General features: G+C 34.0%; 1 long non-coding RNA gene across 6 annotated transcripts in view; it reads right to left on the bottom strand.

Moving 5' to 3' along the window:
* Positions 1–1,145: 1,145 nt before the first annotated feature.
* The window catches only part of LOC149246896 (uncharacterized), a 40,173-nt gene continuing 33,084 nt past the window's right edge, over positions 1,146–8,234 (bottom strand). For 3 of the 6 annotated variants that reach the window (XR_016266568.1, XR_016266569.1, XR_016266567.1), the window contains one exon: positions 1,146–1,437. This is a non-coding gene — a long non-coding RNA (uncharacterized LOC149246896). Of the gene's footprint in view, positions 1,438–6,501; positions 6,714–8,234 lie in introns of all 6 variants that reach the window. The other 3 variants (XR_016266564.1, XR_016266565.1, XR_016266563.1) reach the window with 2 other exon arrangements.

The raw sequence follows: 8,234 nt of genomic DNA, 5'->3' as shown, positions 1-8,234 counted from the left end.
TATTTCTAATAACACATTCTTGTAATAGTGGTTAATTTTTTTGTTGTTCTTGAATTTGAACAACTTTCTATTTAATAACACATTCTTGTAATAGTGGTTAATTTTTTTGTTGTTCTTGAATTTGAACAACTTTCTATTTCTTCACACTTTTGTGAATAATTTCAAAAAGGTCTTTTTATATGTGATTTACGCCGAAGCTCTTCTTATAACTGTTATGGATCACCTCAATTCAACAAATTTGTTTTGTTTTTCATTAAATATCAGATCCCTACTTTTAATAACCTCTTTTTTAGAATCTCACAACTGATAACCTAACTCATTTTCAAAACATCCAAAAAAAAATGTATTTCAATGACTTCTCATCCAACTTTAACCTTTATTCTTTACCATATGCACATATATTTCACAGCAAATATTTTCAAATAAATGTAACATAAATCCTTATTGTTCTAATAAATGTATTTCAATAACTTTTCATCCAATTCTAACTTTTGTTCTTTACAAATATGTACCAATGTTTTACAGCAAAATTTTTCAAATAAATGTAACATAAACAAGAATCCCACAATCCAATCAGGTTGTGGGAGAGTTAATTCTCGATCTGGTAAATGTATTTCAGTAACTTTTCATCCAACTCTAACTTTTTGGTTCTTTACGAATATGTAGGTATGCTACACAACAAAATTTTTCAAATAAATGTAACATAAATCCTTATTAATCTATACTTTTCAAAAATACCACCATCCAGTTAGATTGTGAGAAAGTTAATTCTCGATCTAATTTCTCCTAACCTTCATCTTCATTAATGAATATTTCTTCTCTTCTCTCAACCAGCAAATGCACATCTTTCAGGATCAATATATATTTTCGCTCTTCCATGCAGTGAAGTTTACCTAGGCGTTGATCACCGACTCCATTGGAGCCACATGTAAATGAATCTTACACGAAATCTCCCACAAGCACTTTTATCTGATTCTCATGTTAGAAAATTTGATAATAAAATTCCCAAAAAGGAAAAAACAAAAATACATATTTACCAATATATAATTTTGGAAGTAAATATTGTTGTACGGTTAACAGTAATGTGATTTATTCTTCGTTGGATTCAACTTTCAATCATAGAGTACCTTAAAGCAAAAGATAACTTTCGTGAGATAAAAAGTGATTTATTATGTAAATACTAACCAAGTATGGTAGTATGGTGGAATTTCGCTGGATTCAACTTCATTTATAAAGTGTAGCAGAGTATAAAAGATATAGGACTCTTCAATAGTTTCACTTGACCGAGTATCCTGTTATTTTCTCTGCATATTTTTGCAGTGGCCAACGCTCTGCTCGTTCTTTGGCCGTCGGTCGCTTAAGACAAATGCAAAGTGTCTGTTTCTGAAAAACAAACTCGTCGGAGGGGCCCAATCCAGAGTCTATTGATGAAGATGCCTTCCATTTTAGAAAGAACAGAACAGTGGTTAGTGTAAAAGCAAACAGTGGTTAGTGTAAAAGCAAACAACGCACAGTTGAAATTAAATAAGCATACACAATCATAGAAAACACAAAGATTTTAACGTGGTTCAACCAATCAATTTGGGCTACATCCATCAAACAGAGACATCGGCAATCTTATTATTCAAGTGGAGATTACAACAACATAATTCCTCACACCTTCTCAGCTCAAACATCCTCTACGGGCTTACATTTTATAACTGGGAGTAGAAAACTAAATCATAAATTCTCTCACAACAAATATAGGAAGCAATAACTCCTCCACTAGAGCTAACTTAGCAACAAATCCTATTGTTGTCACATTCATGAGATTTTTTCCAAAATTAATTAACAGAAAATCTCAACAATCTCCACCTTGACAACAATTAGTCTGATACCCTGTTCTTTTATTTTTTTATCTTTTCTGCAAGCCAAGAGAAGCCAGACACCAACGTAGCTTCTCTAACAAAATTGGTTTCGTGAACATGTCTGCACAGTTTTCCTTTGTATGCACTTTTTCAAGAGACTCCCCTTTTAGTGATAACTTGTCTTACAAAATGGTATTTGATAGGTATATGCTTTGATATCATAGGGTCTTACAAAATGGTATTTGATAGGTATATGCTTTGATTTACTATGATAGGCCAGATTCTTAGCCAAATGAATTGCACTTTGACTATCACAAAATAACTTGATGTTGTCCTGTAACCTACCAAACTCACCAAACAAACCTTTCAACCAAATCGCTTCTTTGCAAGCATGTGAAGTATTCTGCTTCAGTAGTGGATAAAGCAACAATGTTATGTAGCTTTGACATCCAGCTAATAGCTCCACCTGCAAGAGTAAAGACATACCCTGATGTTGACCTTCTTTTATCCAAATCACTTGCAAAATCGGAATCAACATATCCGCAAACAAATTCACTATTCCTGTTATAAGTGATACAATAATCACTTGTGCCTCTCAAATACCGAAGCACCCATTTCGCTGTTGACCAGTGTTCTTTTACTGGATTTTCCATATACCTGCTGACAACCCCAACTGCATGTGAAATATCTGGTTGAGTACAAACCATCGGATACATAAAACAACCTACTACAATGGCATATGGAATTCGAGACATATATTCTTTTTCTTCATTTGTATTAGGACATAAACTAGAAGAAAGATTAAAATGGGAAGCTAAAGGGACTGAAACAGGCTTCACATTATTCATACCAAATGTCAAGAGTATTTTTTCAATATACTTCTGTTGTGATAGCCACAGCTTACCATTGCTCCTGCCTCTGAAAATCTCCATGCCCAAAATCTGTCTTGCTGCTCCTAGATCTTTCATATCAAATGTCCTAGCCATCTGAGCCTTTAACCTGTTGATCTCTATTATTCTTTTGCTTGCTAAAAGCATATCGTCAACATACAACACTAAGATAATGAACATGCCATTACTTAATTTCTTAAAGTAAACACAATGATCATATTCACTTCTTATATAAATTTGACTCATCATGAAAGAATCAAATTTCTTGTACCATTGTTGAGGTGACTGCTTCAGACCATACAATGATTTCTTGAGCCTGCAGACAAATTTCTTGTTGCAATTTTGAACAAACCCTTCCGGTTGTTCCATGTAAATCTCATCATCTAAATCTCCATATAAAAATGCAGTTTAAACATCTAGTTGTTGTAATTCTAAATCAAGTAAAGCAACTAATGCTAATACAATTCGAATTGAAACAATTTTTACAACTGGTGAAAATATCTCATGAAAATCAATGCCTGCTTTCTGAGAAAACCTTTTGCGACCAGTCTTGCTTTGTACCTGTCCTCTGTATCATCAACACCCCTTTCAATTTGTAAACCCATTTACATCCCACAGTTTTTCTGTCTTTAGGAAGTTCTACCAGATCCCATGTGTCGTTCTTAACTAATGCCATCATCTCGTCCTTCATAGCTTCTTTCCACTTTTCACTTTTAGAACCTTCTACAGCTTCCTGATAGCATAAAGGTTCATTATCATTAGCGGTTAAAGCAATTGAAGTAACATAATCATCATACCTTTTAGGAGGATGTTTGATTCTTGTGGACCTCCTTAAAGATGTTCTAGCACTTCCACAATCTGTTGATTATTATCTGTAGGAACTTCTTCATGATCTGCATCTGAAATATGTTCATGATCTACATCTGAAACTTGTTCATGATCTGCATCTAAAATTTGTTCATCTTGACTATCATCAGTATTTGAACTATTTCCAAACTGAATGTGTTGAAGCTTAGATACATTATCGTGTTTCAATTTATCATCTACATCTAGATTTTCAAGTGAAGATTCATTAAATTTAACATCTCTGTTAATGATAATCTTGTGAGTACTAGGATCCCACAATCTGTATCCCTTAGTCCCATCACCATATCCAACAAAGATATATCTTTTTGATTTAGGATCTAATTTAGAACGCTGATGTTTAGAAACTAGAGCATATGCATCACAACCAAAAACTTTTAGTTTAGAATAATCACAAGGATGACCTTTCCATACCTCTTGAGGAATTTTGCATCCTATTGCAGTTGATGGTGATCGATTTACCAAATAGCAAGTTGTAGAAACCGCCACTATCCACAATTCCTGCTACAAATTGGCGTTACTAAGCATACTTCTTGCTCTCTCTAAAAGAGTCTTGTTCATGAGTTCAGCAACTCCATTTTGCTGCGGAGTATATACAGTGGTTTTATGTCTTTCGATCCCAGCGTCCTTGCAATAATTATCAAATTCCTTTGAAGTAAACTCACCACCATTGTCAGTTCTTAAACATTTAATGGTTCTTTCAGTGATGTTTTCAACTAATGCTCTAAACTGTTTGAAAACTGTGAATACATCAAACTTCTTCTTTAACATGTAGACCCACACTTTTCTAGAGAAATCATCAATAAAAGATACAAAATATGACGATCCCCCATATGAGGTTGTAGGAGATGGACCCCAAACATCAGAATGGATATAATCAAGGATTCCCTTACTAGTATGTTTTCCAGTTTTAAACTTCTGCTTGCTTTGTTTCCCAAATAGACAATGTTTGCAGAAATCTAACTTAACAGACTTTAAATTAGGAAGTAACTTACGATCAGATAAAATCTTTAAACCTCTTTCGCTCATATGGCCCAACCTTTGATGCCATAAACGAATAGAATTACTGTCGTTTTCAGATACTGTAGAAACATGATCTGACTCTATTCTTCCTTCTAACTGAAAAAGATTTCCAAATTTCTTTGCTTTCATTACTAGTAAAATTCCTTTATAAACTTTCATTACTCCACCTTGAATAAAAGTTTTATATCCATTAGTGTCTAGTACTCCTAGTGAAATGAGGTTTTTTCTTAGTTCAAGTACACGTCTTACATTAGTTAGAATTTTATTTGTCGCATTAAACATTTTAAGCTGGATGCTTCCAATTCCCACAATGTTACATGTGACATCATTCCCCATGTAAACTACCCCATCATTGATTGATTTATAAGTTTTAAACCATTCTCTATGAATGCACATGTGATTTTATGCACCAAAATCTAACAGCCAACGTTAATCATGATTAGACAAAATAATTGATAACACTTCATCACTCATACCTAAAATGGATGTCGAACCTGTATCTGTCGTGTTTGCTTCTTTCTTCTCTATTGAAGAGTCTTCTTTAGATGTTTGCTGTCTATTCCAACAGTCCTTCTTCAAATGTCCCAATTTGCCACAAAACCAACACTTTACCTTACTCTTCTTCCCTTTCGATTTTGAATGCGAGTTGTTGTGCTTACTGAAGTGTCTTTCTTTAGAACGACCTCTGACCATCATTTCTTCTGATGTAGAATTTTCTGAATTCGACCTCCTCCTTGTTTCTTTGGACAACAAAGCTCCAACAACATCATCAAATTCAAAGGTTTCTGATGAACTAAGACTTATAGAAGTAACAAAATGATCCCATGACTCGGGAAACGAGCATGATAAAGTTATAGCTTTATCTTATGTTTCAAATTTTACTTCTATACTTTCTAACTGCACCAGGATAGTACAAAAGGTATTCAAATGATTAGTAATGGGTGTACCTTCCTTCATGCGCAAACTGTATAATTGTCGCTTCAGAAGAATCCTATTAGTTAAGGATTTTTTCATGTACAGTTTTTCAAGCTTTGTCCACAAACCAGCAGTAGTTTTCTCTGACATGATGTTAAACAAAACATCATCCACCAAATACAGTCGAATGCCGGTCAGTGCTCTTTCATCCAAGTCACTCCATTCATCATCTGTCATGGTGTAAGGCTGTTTGGCTTTTCCCAACAATGCCTTCGCCACACCTTGTTGCACGAGTAGATCATACATCTTCACTTTCCAGATCTCGAAGTTGTTTTTGCCATTGAACTTCTCGATCTAAAATCGAGCACTTTGAGTTTTTGCCATGTTGTGTCACACAAAATATCCAATTGCAACTTTTAATAAATGAAGTTTTTATTTAAAAATAAAAACTGCCTTCCATCAATAAAATGCCTTTGCCTTCAAATATCATGGCATATTACCATTTAAAAAACAAAATCTGATATAGATTATCAAAACCTTCAAATCGACTTGAATGCAGAAGCATTGCCTACTGCTAATTATGGGCCATACGCTGTGCTATTAAAAGTATAAGCTGTTTGTTTTCTTTTAAAGATTGGTGTGAAATCATTTTCAAATGGATCAAGAAAGTTGTGCGAAGATTATCCAAGAGCTACCAAGTCAAAGAATGCGGCGTTGCAGTAAAATCTATTGAGTCGTGCCAGTGCAATTCGCTTGACATAGTAGATATTTTCATGATAGCTTTATAACAACCTTTAAAAAATGACTTTGTGTTTTAATGTACAGAGGCGACCCATTATAAAACATTTTTGTCCTTTTTTAAAGAACAATCTTCAAACAACGTTCCAAAACATTTCAGCATCTTAATAGAATGACATTTAATTGGTGTCAACAGAATGACATTTTAAACAGTGCAACGATACCTTTCGCTGCTCCAAATTTGTTGAAGCTAACAACGCTTTGCATAGCTTCATTTCGGTATTTGCAGAACCTCTAGCAGTTAACAACTTGGCCACGCAGTTCACCGTACTCGCAGTCTAACTGGTCCACTAGTGTTTGCGTTGATCCAGAGTCACCACCGGCACACACAGAAGACTTGGCGTCTCTATCACACGTACCAGCTCAACAACATGCTCTAATACCAATTGTAAGAGCAAACAACGCACAACTGAAATTAAATAAGCATACACAACCATAGAAAGAACAAAGATATTAACGTGGTTCACCCAACCAATCTAGGCTACATCCACCAAAAAGAGGCATCAGCAATCTTATTATTCAACAGGAGATTACAACAACATAATTCCTCACACCCTCTCAGCTCAAACATCCTCTACAGGCTTACATTTTATAGCTGGGAGTAGAAAACTGAATCATAAATTCTCTCACAACAAATATAGGAAGCAATAACTCCTCCTCAGGAATAACTAGAGCTAACTTAGCAACAAATCCTATTATTGTCACATTCATGAGATTTTTTCAAAAATTAATTAACAAAAAATCTCAAGAGTTAGAAGTTTTTCTATTTTGTTAAATTTTATCTATTTATTATAATTAAAAAACAAAATTAAGGATGTATCAATAAATTTGGGACTTAAAAAGTTTTCAAATTATTTAGAATTTACAATTATATGATTAAATTTACCATGCGAAAAATTTATTTGCAAAATTTAATATAAAAATATGTAAAAAACATCTAACCATTAGAAAAAGCTTATGAAAAATATATCAATGCACAAGTTTGGGGCTGGCCATGCCAATCATTATTGGTGAACGTGCTTGTTAATTGTTAGCTTGAGAGTATTGAGAAAGCAGTTTGTAAAGTTATTATAGCATAGGTAATAATATAGTTGGAAAATAATTGCATAAACTTGCAAGAATTGAGAAACAAAAATGGAAGAGAGAATGAATGTGATATCTCAATATTGATGAGAGAATCAATATATAAAGCAACTAATTATATGCAAGTACTAAGGCTAACTAATGCTAAGTGTATTTTATGTTATGTTAATGTGCACGTACACCACATACAAGCAGTATAGAGTTAACTAAAACTAAGTGCACAACACATACAAGCATTAAAGTTAACTAAATCTAATTAAAGCTAACTAATGTGCATGTACACAAACACCCCCACTTAAACATAACTTACATGACTATGATACAAGATGAATGAGTCTCGGAAACAAGGCCATTTTAGGTAACCATGTGTAATGCATGAAAGAGGAAAGAGAGAAAACCCAATAGAAGAACTCTCCCCCCTCCCCCTCAAAATACAATGCAAAGAGAAAAAAAAAAGACAATTGCTAGGTGGTTGTGTCCTTCACCCCGATACAATTTCGTAGAAAGTGAATCTTTTGCTCAGTGAAGTCTTAGTGAAGATGTTAGTAGTCTGCTCAGAACTAGGATAGTACTGCACATCGATGATTCCATCATGAATCAATTCTTTGATGTAGTGCATGTGGATATCGATATGTTTGGCCCGTTGTCGCTACATTGGATCTCTGCAGAACTCTAGTGTACTATGATTCTCACCATATGAAAGTTGAACAATGGATAACGATACCAAACTTGAATAGAACTAGGATATTATTGCACATCGATGATTACATCATGAATCAATTCTTTGATGTAGTGCATGTGGATATCGATATGT

The sequence above is a fragment of the Pinus tabuliformis genome, chromosome 7, assembly GCF_031772625.1.
Source record: "Pinus tabuliformis cultivar Carrire ecotype Pingquan chromosome 7, CPIR1, whole genome shotgun sequence".
NCBI classification, from domain to species: Eukaryota; Viridiplantae; Streptophyta; class Pinopsida; order Pinales; family Pinaceae; genus Pinus; species Pinus tabuliformis.
Note: the sequence above shows the minus strand (reverse complement) of the source record. Positions and strands in the feature narration are given on the sequence as shown.